General features: G+C 44.1%; 1 non-coding gene across 1 annotated transcript; it reads right to left on the bottom strand.

Moving 5' to 3' along the window:
• Positions 1–13,564: 13,564 nt before the first annotated feature.
• On the bottom strand, positions 13,565–13,702 carry LOC119935934. Its single transcript, XR_005453532.1, has one exon. It is a non-coding gene; the product is annotated as a small nucleolar RNA SNORA7 (small nucleolar RNA).
• Positions 13,703–16,433: the final 2,731 nt, after the last annotated feature.

Raw genomic sequence — 16,433 nt, forward strand, 5'->3', positions numbered from 1 at the left:
CTGACACTTTGGCTATTACCGGTAGTCCTTTGTGGCATAGCTCTAAGCCACATCAGTGTACGCAAACTCTCCTGCCGTGGTAAGACGTTGATTTATAGGAATATCTCTTCACCCACTCTATCCCAAATCCTTCTCTTTGCAACTGCACCTCATTCACCACTGTCTCAATTCTCTCCTGCTTGCCCCCACATGTAATTTCTTCCCCTGTCAAATCCACCAAAGCACATTCCTTCCCATCTTCAAAACTCTCCTAAGAAGCTTCCTCCTCCCCACAAGAAGCCTTACTATTCTCCCCCATCTTAATATTATGCTGGTATTTATTAAGTGATTACTACATGCCAAGAGAAGCAGTGTGGCTCAGTGGAAAGAGCCCGGGCTTTGGAGTCAGAGGTAAAGGGTTCAAATCCTGGCTCCGCCAATTGTCAGCTGTGTGAGTTTGGGCACTTTTAACTTCTCTGGGCCTCAGTTCCCTCATCTGTAAAATGGGGATTGACTGTGAGCCCCAAATGGGACAACCTGATCACCTTGTATCCCTCCATCACTTAGAGCAGTGCTTTGCACACAGTAAGCGCTTAGCAAATATTATTATTATTATTATTGTTATTATGCCAAGCACTGTACTAAGTACTGGGGTAGATACAAGATAATCGGGTGGACTAAGTCCCCGTCCCACATGGGACTCACAGTCTAAGGTGACAGAAGAACACGTTTTGAATTCCCATTTTAGAGGAGAGGAAATCAAGGCACAGCAGTCAGGAGACAGAGCTGGGTTCAAAGCCCAAAGGGTTCTAACTCTGAGGCCTGTGCTCTTTCCAATAGGCCAGGCTGCTTCTTCACATCATCTGCTTCTTGTCATGCCAAGGGATGCAGCGTGGCTCAGTGGAAAGAGCCCAGGCTTTGGAGTCAGAGGTCATGGGTTCAAATTCCTGCTCCGCCAATTGTCAGCTGTGTGACTTTGGGCAAGTCACTTCACTTCTCTGGGCCTCAGTTCCCTCATCTGTAAAATGGGGATTAAGACTGTGAGCCCCATGTGGGACAACCTGTTCACCTTGTAACCTCCCCAGTGCTGAGAACAGTGCTTTGCACATAGTAAGCACTTAATAAATGCCATTATTATTATTATGTCATCCCATCAGAAACCTTAACCCTCTTTCATTCATTCATTCATTTATATTTATTGAGCACTTACTGTGTGCAGAACACTGTACCAAGCGCTTGGGAAGTCCAAGTTGGCAACATATAGAGACGGTCCCTACCCAACAACGGGCTCACAGTCTAGAAGGGGGAGACCCTTTCACTTTCCCTTATGGCTTTTATCATTTCCACCTCTTCCGTTATTTTTTTTCTATTTTCCAGTTTTTGTCTCCTTATCTAGCCGGTTGGCTTGAAGGCTTGAGGTCAGATACTTTATCTTTTACTTCCAGAGCATGAGCCTGGGAGTTAGGAGGTCCTGGGTTCTAATGCTCTGCACACAGTAAGCGCTCAAAAAATATGACTGAACGAATGAATCCTGGCTCCGCCACTTGTCTGTTGCGTGACTTCAGCAAAGTCACTTCATTTCTCTGTGCCTCGGTTATCTCATCTGTAAAATAGGGGGTTGGGATTGTGAGCCCCCCCCATGGGACAGGGACTGTGTCTAATCTGATTAATTTATATCCACCCCAGTGCTTAGTTCAGTGCCGGGAAACATAGTAAGTGCTTTACAAAGGCTATTATTATTATTATTATTATTATTTCTATTATATGTTCCCAAGCTCTCTGCATATGGATACCCCTCCATACTTGACAAAGCCACTGACAGTGATATTGGCCGACGGGAGTTCTGAACAGGGCAAGATGGAGCCCACCATTCCGATCTTATTGTGCATGGGAAAAACGGCTTCTTGCGTTTGAGGTTTGATATCTGCAAAACCTGATGCCTTTGCTTCTTTGTGGATGATTCCTGACAAAATCCTGCTCAAAAAGCACTGCTCCTTCTTTTTAGTTCAAATAAGTTGTCTAAAACAAGGTGAGGTCTCCCACAGCCTAACTTCAGGTCCACCAATCAGATAATAATAGCAGTTCCGTGCTTGCTATGTGCCAAACGATGTACTGTGTGCTGGGGCAGATATGGGGCTCACAGTCTGAGGGGGAGGGAGAGCAGGTATCTAAATCCCATTTTACAGGTGAGGAAACTAAGGCACAGAGAAGTGAAGTGACTTGCCTAAGGTCACACAGAGCAGGTGATAATGGCACAGTGCTCTGCACACAGTAAGCGCTCGGTGAATACGTTTGAATGAACTAGAAGACTTTCTGGCAGTTATTTTTCTTTTTGGCATGCAGCCATACTCCTGCTGCTGAGTTCATTCTTTCATTCATTCAATCGTATTTATTGAGCGCTTACTGTGTGCAGAGCACTGTACTAAGCGCTTGGGAAGTACAAGTTGGCAACATATAGAGACGGTCCCTACCCAACAGTGGGCTCCCACAACAGCACAAGTATTCACACAGTCCCAGGACGGGAAACAGTCAGAGTGGGTGTTTCCCACAGAGAAACACTCTGTGAACGAAAATACTTAATAATAATAGTAATAATGGCATTTATTAAGCACTTACTATGTGCAAAGCAATGTTCTAAGTGCTGGGGAGTTTACAAGGTGATCAGGTTGTCCCACAGGGGGCTCACAGTCTTAATCCCCATTTCACAGATGAGGTAACTGAGGCACAGAGAAGTTAACTTACTTGCCCAGTCACACAGCTGAAAATTGGCGGTGCTGGGATTCGAACCCATGACCTCTGACTCCAAAGCCCGGGCCTCAATCATTTCATTCATTAATTCACTCATTCAGTCATCTTTATTGAGCTCTTCCTGCATGCAGAGCACTGTACTAAGCACTTGGGAGAGTACAATATAACAATAAACAGTCACATTCCCTGCCCACAACGAGCTTACAGTCTACATGGGAGACATTAATAAAAATAAATAAATCACAGGTATGTACATAATAATAATAATAATTTTGGTATTTGTTAAGCGCTTACTATGTGCCGAGCACTGTTCTAAGCACTGGGGGAGATACAAGGTAATAAGGTTGTAATAATAATAATGGCATTTATTAAGCACTTACTATGTGAAAAGCACTGTTCTAATCACTGGGGGAGATACAAGGTAATCAGGTTGTCCTACATGGGGCTCGCAGTCTTAATCCCCATTTTCCAGATGAGGTAACTGAGGCATAGAGAAGTTAAGTGACTTGCCCAAAGTTGCATAGCTGATCAGTGGCATAGCCGGGATTAGAACCCACAACCTCTGACTCCCAAGCCCGGGCTCTTTCCACTAAGCCACGCTGCTTCTCTATATTGATGAATAAAGGGAACAAGTCAGGGTGACGCACAGGGGAGTGGGAGAAGAAGAAAGGAGGGTTCAGTCAGGGAAGGCCTCTTGGAGGAGATGTCCCTTCAATAAAGCTTGGAAGAGAAACCTCCCACTTGGTCCAGAAATTTCGCATTTTCTTCCCACATGAGCACAAACCCTAGCGCTGCTTCCGAGCCGTGGAACTTGGCAGCGGGAGCCAAGAGGGACGAAGGCTGCTTGCCAAAAATTAAAATACCTGACAGAAAGTCTCCTGGTTCCAGTACCTCACAATTCTTCTCCCAGGTCAGTGGGACGTCCCGTGTAGCCTCAGAACTGTGAAACTGGTTGGCCAGAGCCAGGCAGAAAGAGACTCGCTACTAAAAACATTAAAATGGATGATCTAAACCACAAGAACCAGGATATCTGGTAAAAACTAGTAGGCTAGCCACCAGACTTCTTCTTATCTCTGGAAGTCGGGAAGTAGAACTCAAGCCTTTGTTCAGATTTACACTTTTGGGGTCCCCCGTGGCCCTGTGTATTGCAGGGCTCCTGAGAAGTTTAGCAGCGAGGCTAGGATTTCAGGAGAAGGATCCCAGGCCCTGAACTGGGGTGGCAAGAATTAGGCAGATCAAAATAATACTCAAAATATTGAACTCATTATCCCAGTGACTTAAAAATGACAAGTTAAGGGAGGCTAGTTAGGTGCACGGTCTCGTTTGCCTTCAAAGGGCAAGGAAAGAGTGACAAGCTTTTGAGTATAATAGTTTGGCCACCAATCTGCTCTTTCGGTTCCCCTCCCCACAGCACTTGTATATATTTGTAGGTATTTCTTACTCTATTCTATGTGCACATATTTATTACTCTTTTATTAATGACGTGTATTTTGCTATAATTCTATTTATTCTGATGGCATTGACACCTGTCTACTTTCATTCATTCATTCAATCGTATTTATTGAGTATTTACTGTGTGCAGAGCACTGTACTAAGAGCTTGGGAAGTACAAGAGAAGCAGTGTGGCTCACTGGAAAGAGCACGGGCTTTGGAGTCAGAGGTCATGGGTTCGAATCCTGGCTCCACCACATGTCTGCTGTGTGACCTTGGGCAAGTCACTTAAGTTCTCTGAGCTTCAGTTCCCTCATCTGTAAAATGGGGATTAAGACTGTGAGCCCCACGTGGGACAACTTGATCACCTTGTAATCCCCCCAGCGCATAGAACAGTGCTTTGCACATAGTAAGTGCTTAACAAATGCCATTGTTATTGTTACAAGTTGGCAACATATAGAGACAGTCCCTACCCAACAGCGGGCTCACAGTCTAGTTGTTTTGTTTTGTTGTCTGTCTCCCCCTTCTAGATTGTGAGCCCGTTGTTGGGTAGGGACCGTCTCTAAATGTTGCCCATTTGTACTTCCCAAGTGCTTAGTACAGTGCTCTGCCCACAATAAGTGCTCAATAAATACGATTGAATGAATTAATGAAATTAGCGGTAAAAGCAGGAAAACATTGCATCCTCCCATCCAGCACATATAAGCAAAAGACAGCACTTAGCAGGCTTTCAATAGTCTCATAATGAGTTTGAAAAACAAATGCATTAATGCCCATATGATGCTATTTTCTTGGTGAATTTATATGAATTAGGCGGAAATAATGCTGCAGGTTATAGTTTAGCTTTTTTTTTTCAGAAACACTATTTGTACTTCTGTTGTTTTCATTACACCTTTTAGAGCAGTGTTCAAGTCTAGTTTTAACAAGTTGTGAGTTTCCTTAAATAATTAGAATACTTCTGTCATTTAGACTGAGCCCCTTGTGGGGCTCTGATCTCATCATTTTCTCTATTAATCATTCATTCATTCATTCAATCATATTTATTGAGCGCTTACTGTGTGCAGAGCACTGTACTAAGCGCTTGGGAGGTACAGGTTGGCAACATATAGAGACGGTCCCTACCCAACAAACAGTAGGCTCACAGTCTAGAAGGGGGAGACAGAGAACAAAACAAAACATATTAACAAAACAAGTAGAATAAATATGTACAAGTTAAATAAATAAATAAATCAGAGGCAAAGTGAAATGTTATCCCGAAAAATTAAAATGATGTAGGAAGACCATCTTCTAAGGTGAAAATGAGGGTTTTGCAACACAGCAACACTGCCAAATATGATGCTTTACTGAACCTCTAATTATATAGCATTACATGTGGAAGAGTAAAACATATTTTCTCATAATTATAATCATTAATTTCTCATCATTATCTCTATTAATGAAATAGAGACTCTGATCTCATCATTTTCTATTTACCCCAGCACTTAACAAATTAACCCTTAATAGATGCCCTCTTACTTTTCAGGTTTTGGGGGCCTCTCAATATTGACCATGCTTTAAAAAGGCTTAAAGTGGTTAAAAATTAACTCTTTAAGAATAAAACCAAAGAAACCAAAGAGGGCTATTCGAAAAACTTTCAAAAGCAGCTTCTTGTTTTGTCTTTACTTCTCTGGAGGGGACAGGGGAACTGTTGTTCACCGCCACGCATTTCTAACTTACTTTTCCCTTTTGAAAAATCTCAAAGTACGGGCAATGTCCAAGTGGTAATAGCTTTATCCTCTTGGGGTTTTAGTATCACAATGGGTTTGGACAGATGTATATACACATGTGTATGTATTGTAGCCCTTCGTATACAAAGACAAAGTGGTGAACTTCACCAAAGAAGTAAGTATGAGTGTGACCAAATAGGTCAATGTGGGATCCACATTCCCGGCCATACTGTCCACGTAGGTGTATAGAGCATAATAATATAATAATGGCATTTTATTAAGCGCTTACTATGTGCCAAGCACTGTTCTAAGCATTGGGGAGATACAAGGTAATCAGGTTGTCCCACATAATAATAATAATGATGGCATTTGTTAAGCGCTTACTATGTGCCAAGCATTCATTCATTCATTCAATTGTATTTATTGAGCACTTACTGCGTGCAGAGCACTGTACTAAGTGCTTGGAAAGTACATTTCAGCAACAGATGGAGACAATCCCTACCCAACAATGGGCTCACAGTCTACAAGGTGGGGAGACAGACAACAATACAAAACAATAGCACAAATAACTTCAAAATAGATAAATAGAATTATAGATATACAGCATTAATAAAATGAATAGAATAATAAATATGTACAAATATACACAAGTGCTATGGGGCAGAGAAGGGGGTGGAGCAGAGGGAGGGAGTAGGGGCGATGGGGAGGGAGGAAGAGCAGAGGAAAGGGGGGGCTCAATCTGGGAAGGCCTCCTGAAGGAGGTGAGCTCTCAGTGGGGCTTTGAAGGGGGGGAGAGAGCTCCGGGTTCGAATCCCAGCTCCAATTCCTGTGTAGCCTTGGGCAAGACACTTTTAACCTCCCGTACCTCAGTTTCCCCAGCTGTAAATTGGGCGTAATAATACCTAAGCCCTACAAACACTGTTCTAAGCGCTGGGGGGGATACAAGGTAATCAGGTTGTCCCACATGGGGCTCACAGTCTTAATCCCTGTTTTGCAGATGAGGGAACTGAGGCACAGAGAAGTGAAGTGACTTGCCCAAAGTCACACAGCTGACAAGTGGTGGAGCCGGAATTAGAATCCATGACCTCTGACTCTCCAGCCCAGACTCTTTCCACTGAGCCATGCTTCATAGCTGTCCTTAACACTGATAATGGTGAGGACCTATTGGTCTATCAATCAGTGGTATTTATTGAAAACCCACCATGTTCATGCATTCATTCAATCGTATTTGTTGAGCGCTCACTCTGTGCAGAGCACCGTACTAAATGCTTGGGAAGCACACTTCGGCAACAAATAGAGACAATCCCTGCCTGCAATGGGCTCACAGTCTAGAAGGGGGGAGGCAGGCATCCAAACAAGTAAACAGGCATCAATAGCATCAATATAAATAAACAGAATTATAGCTACATACACATCATTAATATAAATGAATAGAATTATAAATATATGCACATATATTCACAAGTGCTGTGGGGCAGGGGAGGTGGGACGATGGTGGGGAGGGAGCAGAGGAAAAGGGGGCACTGTATTAAGCTCTTAGGAAGGTACAAAACTAGCTCTCTTCCTCCCTTCCTCTTCCTCACCTCCTCCAGGAGGCCATCCCAGACTAAGCCCCTTTTTTCTCCCCTCCTCTCCTTCCCCTCTCCCCCTTCCCTCCCTCTGCCCTCCCCCCTTAAAACAGCACTTGTATATATTTGTACATATTTACTAATTTATTTTACTTGTACATATTTATTGCTCTATTTATTTTATCAATGATGTGCATGTAGCTATAATTCTATTTATTCTGACGGTTTTGACACCTGTCTACTTGTTTTGTTCGATTGTCTGTCTCCCCCTTCTAGACTGTGAGCCCCTCGGTGGGTAGGGACCGTCTCTAGATGTTGCCGACTTGTACTCCCCAGGCGCTTAGTACAGTGGTCTGCACACAGTAAGTGCTCAATATGAAGAGAGGTAGGTACATGCCCCACCTACAGCGAGTTTACAGATTATCAAGGCATGCGCTGTCACTGAAATGACCCAAGCAGGCTCTCACCCACCCTCCCAGTTATGAGCTTAGTAGAGTGCTCTGCACACAGTAAGCGCTCAATAAATGCGACTGAGTGAGTGAAAGTGGAAGATCTGGGAGTAGAACACAGGTTGTTTTGACTCCCAGATTTGGTCTTCCTCCTCTGTTCCTCCTTCCCTCCCCATCGCCCCGACCCGTTCTCTTTACACTTCTCCCCGTCGCACCCCCCAGCACTTGTGTAAATATGAACATATTTATCATTATAATTCTACTTACTTTTATTAATGTTATGTATATATCTATTATTCCATTTATTTATAATGACGCTACTGATTTTACTTGTCTTGATACCTGTCTCCCCCCTTCTAGATTGTGAGCCCGTTATGGGCGGGGATTGTCTCTGTTGCTGAATTGTTCTTCCCAAACCCTTAGTACAGTGCCCCGCACACAGTAAGTGCTCAGTAAATATGACTGACTGACTGAATAAATGAATGAGGAAAGATTGAGTTTTGTTGTGTTAGTGGATTAACCCTGCTTTGAACTGGTCTCTATTTTTGACTCTGCCTCCCCATGTCAGTAGTCAATCGTATTTATCGAGTGCTTACTGTGTGCAGAGTAATAATAATAATAATAATAATAATGGCGTTTATTAAGTGCTTACTATGTGCAAAGCACTGTTCTAAGCCCTGGGGAGGTTACAAGGTGATCGGGTTGTCCCACGGGGGGCTCACAGTCTTAATCCCCATTTTCCAGATGAAGGAGCTGAGGCCCAGAGAAGTGAAGTGACTTGCCCAAAGTCACACAGCTGACAAGTGGCAGAGACCGGATTTGAACCCATGACCTCTGACTCCAAAGTCCGGGCTCTTTTCACTGAACCACGCTGCTTCTCTAATCCTGGCTCTGCCACCTGTCTGCTGTGTGACCTCGGACAAGTCACTTCACTTCTCTGGACCTCAGTTACTTCATCTGTATAAGGGGACTTAGGAGTGTGAGCCCTATGTGGGTTAGGGACAGTATCCAACCTGACTTTAATCTATCCCAGCGCTCAGAACAGTGCTTGGTACATAGTAAGTGCTTTACAATAATAATAATAATGGCATTTATTAAGCGCTTACTATGTGCTAAGCTCTGTTCTAAGCACTGGGGAGGTTACAAGGTGATCAGGTTGTCCCGGGGGGGCTCACAGTCTTCATCCCCATTTGACAGATGAGGTAACTGAGGCACAGAGAAGTGAAGTGACTTGCCCAAAGTCACACAGCTGGCAACTGGCGGAGTCGGGATTTGAAACCATGACCTCTGACTCCAAAGCCCATGCTCTTTCCATTGAGCCACGCTGCTTCTCTAATCCTGGCTCTGCCACCCGTCTGCTGTGTGACCTTGGGCAAGTCACTTCACTTCTCTGGACCTCAGTTACTTCATCTGTATAAGGGGGATTAAGAGTGTGAGCCCTATGTGGGTCAGAGACTTTGTCCAACCAGACTTTTATCTATCCCAGTGCTTAGAACAGTGCTTGGTACATAGTAAGTGCTTTACAAGTATTATCATTATTATTGTTATTATTAGTCATGATCTTCAGGGAGCCTTCACTCTAGAGTGCAGACCTCTGATAGCCTGGGGGTGGGGAGGATGACAAGGTAATCCCCACACAAGAGTCCTAGTTGTACTTTCCAAGCACTTAGTACAGTGCTCCGAGCACAGCAAGCACTCAATAAATACGATTGAATGAATGAATGAATCACTCCCTAGACGGGAGGGATATCGGAATCTGGGATTGATGTTTGGCTGTGCCGTTCAGGGTGCAATCAATCAATCCACGCTACTTACTGAGCTCTTACTGTACGGAGAGTTCTGTATTAAGCGCTTGGGAGAGGACAATCAATAGAGTTGGTAGATACGATTCCTGCCTGCCAGGAGCTTAGAGTCTAGAGGGGGCTTACAATGAAATCCCACAGTTAGGTTAGTCCTCAGGCCGTTTTTTAGTGGTGGTCAGAGCACCCCGTGATTTGAGTTTAGTTTGCAGAGAGATAGACGAAAATAACCTCACACCAAGTAACCTGAACCCAACACGTCAGGAATCTTAGACAGGAAGAAGCAGTCTGGCTCAGTGAAAAGAGCCCTGGCTTGAAAGTCATGATGGTGATGGCATTTATTAGGCACTTACTATGGGCAAAGCACTGTTCTAAGTGCTGATGAGGTAACTGAGGCACAGAGAAGTGAAGTGACTTGCACAAAGTCACACAGCTGACAATTGGAGGAGCCGGGATTTGAACCCATGACCTCTGACTCCAAAGCCTGGGCTCTCTTTCACTGAGCCATGCTATTTGTCTATGAAACCTGGGTACTAATCCTTGTTCCTCCTTCACCTCTGTGTGACTTTGGACAAGTCACCTTCTCTGGTACTGAATTTTCTCATCCGTTAACTAATAATAATAATGGCATTTAGTAAGCACTTACTATGTGCCAAGCACTGTTCTAAGCGCTGGGGGTATACAAGGTGATCAGATTGTCCCACGAGGGGCTCACAGTCTTCATCCCCATTTTCCAGATGAGGTAGCTGAGGCCCAGAGAAGTGAAGTGACTTGCCCAAAGTCACACAGCTAAGTGGCGGAGCTGGGATTAGAACCCATGACCTCTGACTCCCAAGCCCGGGCTCTTTCCACTGAGCCACACTCCTTCCAAATGGAAAGGCCTTCCCCCTCCTCCAGGAGGCCTTCCCAGACTGAGCCCCTTCTTTCCTCTCCCCCTCGTCCCCCTCTCCATCCCCCCGTCTTACCTCCTTCCCTTCCCCACAGCACCTGTATATATGTATATATGGTTGTACATATTTATTACTCTATTTATTTATTTATTTATTTATTTATTTTACTTGTACATTTCTATCCTACTTATTTTATTTTGTTGGTATGTTTGGTTCTGTTCTCTGTCTCCCCCTTTTAGACTGTGAGCCCACTGTTGGGTAGGGACTGTCTCTATGTGATGCCAATTTGTACTTCCCAAGCGCTTAGTACAGTGCTCTGCACATAGTAAGCGCTCAATAAATACGATTGATTGATTGATTGATTGATTGAAAGGCAATACCTGTTCTCCTTCCCCTTAGACTGTGAGCTCCATGCGGGCCAGAAACTGTTTCCAACCTGATCATCTTTTATCTTGACCAGCACTCAATAATGCACCTCGTTGCCTAGTGGGTAGATCACAGACCTAGGAATCAGAAGGTCATGGGTTCTAATCCCCATGAAGTGACTCGCCCAAAGTCACACAAGCAGACAAGCGCGGAGCCAGGATTAGAACCCACGACCTCTGACTCCCAAGCCCGGGCTCTTTCCACTGAGCCATGCTGCTTCTCTATTAAGCAGGAGGTTGATTCAAGATAATCAGGTAAGACACAGTCCCTGTCACATGAGGGGCTCACAGTCTAAAAAGGAGGGAAAACAGGAATTGGCCCCCCATTTTGCGATTGAGGAAAGTGAGGCCCAGAGGAGTTAATTAACTTGTCCAAGTTCACACAGTAGTCAAGTGGCAGAACTGGGATTAGAACCCAGCTCCTGAGAGTCCCTGGCCCCTGCTTAACTCTAAACAATTACCACAATTAAACAAATACCTAAATATCTAAACAAATACCACAATTAAATTAAGGAAGCAGGAGGAGGGAGATCTCTTTTATTAAAAAAGAAGATTTTTATTTAATTTATTTATTTTATTTATTTATTTATTTATTTATTTAATTTAATTTATTTATTTAATTTATTTAAGATATAAAAAAAGATTTATTAAAAAAAAAAAAGGGGGCTCTCTTCCCCTTTGCTTTTCCTAGTCTATGTGTCTGCCCTTCTGTGCCCCTCCCTCTGTTTTGGACTGTATAAGTGTCTCCCTGTGTGACTATCCCCTGCCCCGTTACCAGGGCTATCAACCTGGTCTTCCCTGCCTTCCTCCTGGAAAGGCGTCCTGCTTTTGAGAATTAAGGAGCTCTGGTTCATTTTAAAACCTTCCAGGCATGTGGATAAGAGAATTCCCCAAGCCATCCAGGGGATCGCCAGGAAAAGACTCCAGAATGAGTTTTATGTTTGGTTTCCTTCAGGTTCAGAAAGGGTCGGTTCTCAAATGCCGGAGGGAGGGAGTGCCTGAACATTAAATAGAGCTTCCCTGACCCACTGATCAGAAGATACCTGGGTGTTAGCCAGACAGCTGCTCTTTATACCATCCCGGTTAATTAAGAAGAAAATGTCACCCAGGGAAAAAAAATCTCCACTTCAATGAATGGTGATCAGGAAATCTGAGACTTTTTTTCCCCCAGAGTCAATAGATTATTTCATTCTATTTTTAAAGAATAGATTTCATTTCCAAGTCTCCCCTACCTTAGTCTGCTCCTGCCACTCTGATGTGGCTCATCATCTCTGGTGTGGATGAAACGGGAGGATGAGATTGGAGTAGGAAGTCTGGGCCACTTCATTTCACCTTTCCTTTCGTTCATTCATTCAATTGCATTTACTGAGCACTTACAGTGTGCAAGAGCACTGTACTAAGTGCTTGGGAGAGTAAAAATGAACGGACACATTCCTTGCCCACAGCAAGCTCACAGTCTTGAGGGGGAGACAGACACTAACATAAATAAATTACAGATATGAACATAATAATAATAATAATGGCATTTATTAAGCGCTTACTATGTGCCAAGCACTGCTCTAAGCACTGGGAAGATACAAGGTAATCAGGTTGTCCCACACGGGGCTCACAGTCTTAATCCCCATTTTCCAGATGAGGGAACTGAGGCACAGAGAAGATAAGGGACTTGCCCAAAGTCACACAGCTGACAGGTGACGGAGCCAGGATTTGAACTCATGACCTCTGACTCCAAAGCCCAGGCTCTTTCCACTGAGCCACTCTGCTTCTAAGTGCTCAGTGCTAAGTGCTTCTACATAAGTGATGGGGGCTGAATAAAGGAAGCCAGTCAGGGTGACCCAGAGGGTGTGGGAGAAGAAGGAACGAGGGCTTAGTCAGGGAAGGAGATGTGCCTTCAATAGGGCTCTGAAGGAGAAGAAGAGTAATTGTCTGTCAGATATGTGGATGGAAGGCATTACAGGACAGAGTTAGGAAGTGGGTAAGGGGTCAGTGGCAAAATAAATGAGATTGAGTTGTAGTGAGAAGTTTGGCATTAGAGTAACCAACTGTGTGGGCTGGACTGTATTAGAGAAGTAGCAGCATGGCAAAGTGAAGAGAGCATGATGATGATGATGGTGGTATTTGCGAAGCACTGTTCTAAGCACTGGGAGGATACAAGGTGATCAGGTTGTCCCACTTGGAGCTCACAATCTGAATCCCCATTTTACAGATGAAGGAACTGAGGCCCAGAGAAGTTAGGTGACTTGCCCAAAGTCACACAGCTGACAAGTGGCAGAGCCAGGATTAGAACCCATGACCTCTGACTCCCAAGCCTGTACTCTTTCCACTGAGCCACGCTTGGCCTTGGAGTCAGAAGGTCATGGGTTCTAATCCTGGCTCCACCGTTTGTCTGCTGTGTGACCTTGGGCAAATCACTTCACTTCTCTCTGCCTCAGTTACCTCATCTCTGAAATGCAATCGTTCCGGTAGTGTATCCATAAAGTTTTGTTGGGAAAAATGCGGAAGTAGTTTACCATTGTCGCCTTCCTCGACTCTTTTCCGTGCCACTGCTGCCCAGTGTGGGTGAGTTTTGACTTGTAGCAGATTGCCTTCCACTCACCAGCCACTGGCCAAACTAGGAATGGAATGGATAGGCCTATGCTTGACTCTCCCTCCGGTAACCAAGACCGGTAGAGGACTGGAAACTCCCCAGGTGTGACCCTGAGAGGGGAGACAGACATTAATATACATAAATAGATAGATAGATAGATAGATAGATAGATGATAGATAGATAGATAAATAGAGATAGATAGAGAAAGATAGATAGATAGCTATAGATACAGATAGACAGACGATAGATAGATGTAGATAGATAGAGATAGGTAGATAAATATAGAGATAGGTAGATAGGTAGATAGATAGATTGATAGAGATAAATAGATAGATGATAGAGATAGATAGATAGATAGATAGATAGATAGATGATAGATAGATAGATAGATAGATGGCTATAGAGATAGATAGATAGGTAGATAGATAGATAGATAGATGGATGGATGGATGGATGGATGGATGGATGGATGGATGGATGGATGGATGGGTGGATGGATGGATGGATGGATGGATGGATGGATAGATAGATAGATAGATAGATAGATAGATAGATAGATAGATAGATAGATAGATAAATATAGGTAGGTAGATAGATAGAGGGAGAGAGATAGGTAGGTAGAGATGGATAGATGATAGATAGATAGATAGATAGATAGATAGATAGATAGATAGATAGATAGATAGATAGATAATCTAGAGAAGCAGCGTGGCTCAGTGGAGAAAGCCTGGGCTTTGGAGTCAGAGGTCATGGGTTTAAATCCCAGCTCTGCCACTTGTCAGCTGTGTGACTTTGGGCAAGTCACTTCACTTCTCTGTGCCTCAGTTCCCTCATCTGTAAAATGGGGATGAAGACTGTGAGCTCCACGAGGAACAACCTGATCACTTTGTAACTTCCCCACCGCTTAGAACAGTGCTTTGCACATAGTAAGCGCTTAATAAATGCCATTATTATTATTATTAGATAGATGATAGATAGAGATAGATAGATAGACAGGTAGATAGATAGATGATAGACAGATAGATAAATGAAAAGTACCCAATCCCAACTCACCTGTGCCATCCCAAAGTCCATTGTTGGGTAGGGACCGTCTCTAAATGTTGCCGATTTGTACTTCCCAAGCACTTAGTACAGTGCTCTCAATAAATACGATTGAATGAAAAAAATGAATGAACTGAGGGGGCATTGTCCAACTCTCTTTTATGTTCCCTAAGGAGTCACTAACTACAAGTGACTTTGGCTACCCCAGTGATGGCCACAAGCCCTGCATCTCTGGCATCCATGCAGTGGGGCTGAGGTTGATCACCATAAAGAAGCAGCATGACTCAGTGGAAAGAGCCCGGGTTTTGGAGTCAGAGGTCATGGGTTCAAATACCAGCTCCGCCAGTTGTCAGCTGTGTGACTTTGGACAAATCACTTAACTTCTCTGTACCTCAGTTACCTCATATGGAAAATGGTGATTAAGACTGGGAACCCCCCGTGGGACAGCCTGATCAACTTGTAACCTCCCCAGCGCTTAGAACAGTGCTTTGCACATAGTAAGTGCTTAATAAATACCATCATCATCATCATCATCATCATCATCATAAGCACCTGTGGACCTCCAGAATCTCTGAACTCATCAGACCTCTTCAGCGGTCCTAAAAAGCAGGTTCACCTTGGCACTATTGGCTTTCAGGCACTGCTTTGGCTCCCTCCCCCCTACTTCATTCATTCATTCATTTAGTCATATTTATTGAGTGCTTCCTGTGTGCCGAGCACTGTACTAAGCACTTGGGAAAGTACAATATAACAATAAACAATGATATTCGTTTCCTACAGTGAGGTATTTCCAACTTCAACAAAGCCTCCATACTTTGCTAGTCTAATGCCAAACAACACTAAGAAGCAGAGTGGCTCAGTGGAAAGAGCCCGGGCTTTGGAGTCAGAGGTCATGGGTTCAAATCCCAGCCCTGCCTGCCAACTGTCAGCTGGGTGACTTTGGGCAAGTCACTTCACTTCTCTGGGCCTCAGTTCCCTCATCTGGAAAATGGGGATGAAGACTGTGAGCCCCCCGTGGGACAACCTGATCACCTTGTAACCTCCCCAGCGCTTAGAACAGTGCTTTGCACATAGTAAGCGCTTAATAAATGTCATCATCATTATTATTATTATTAACTCACTGTACGTTGCGCTTGTTCTCTTCCCTCTCACCTTCAACCTCTTCACACCCTCTTTCCTGCCAGAAAATCCCTTCCCCTTCATATGATAGTAATAATGATATTTGTTAAGTGCTTACTATGTACCAGGCACTGTACTAAGTGCTGGAGTGGTTGCAAGCTAATCGGGTTGGACACAGTCCCTGTCCCACATGGGGCTCACAATCTTAATTGCCACTGAGGTAACTGAGGCACAGAGAAGTTAAGTGACTTGCCCAAGGTTTCACAGCAAACAAGTGGCAGAGATGGGATTAGAACCCGGATCCTTCCAACTCCCAGGCCCGTGCTCTATCCAGTAGGGAATGGTGCTTCTCATCCATCAGATTCCCACTTTCCACAGAGCCCTATTAAAATCGTATCTCCTGGATGCTTTGCCTGACGAATCTCTCATCTCCCGCCATTTCCCAACTTTTGCATCACCTAGGGATTTAAGACTTCACCCACTAAGTGCTTAGGAACTCACCCCACCCTTTCCCTCTGAGAGCATTTATGACAGTCCTTGGCAATTAGTAAGTGCTTAACGAATACCAGAATTATTATTACGTATTTTGAAACTCAGTTGCTTCATCTACCTGTAATTTATTTTTATTCCCGTCTCCTTCATTAGGTTGTATGCTCTCGGCGGGAAAGGAGCATGTCTACTTACTCTATG

The sequence above is a fragment of the Tachyglossus aculeatus genome, chromosome 12 (assembly GCF_015852505.1).
Source record: "Tachyglossus aculeatus isolate mTacAcu1 chromosome 12, mTacAcu1.pri, whole genome shotgun sequence".
NCBI classification, from domain to species: Eukaryota; Metazoa; Chordata; class Mammalia; order Monotremata; family Tachyglossidae; genus Tachyglossus; species Tachyglossus aculeatus.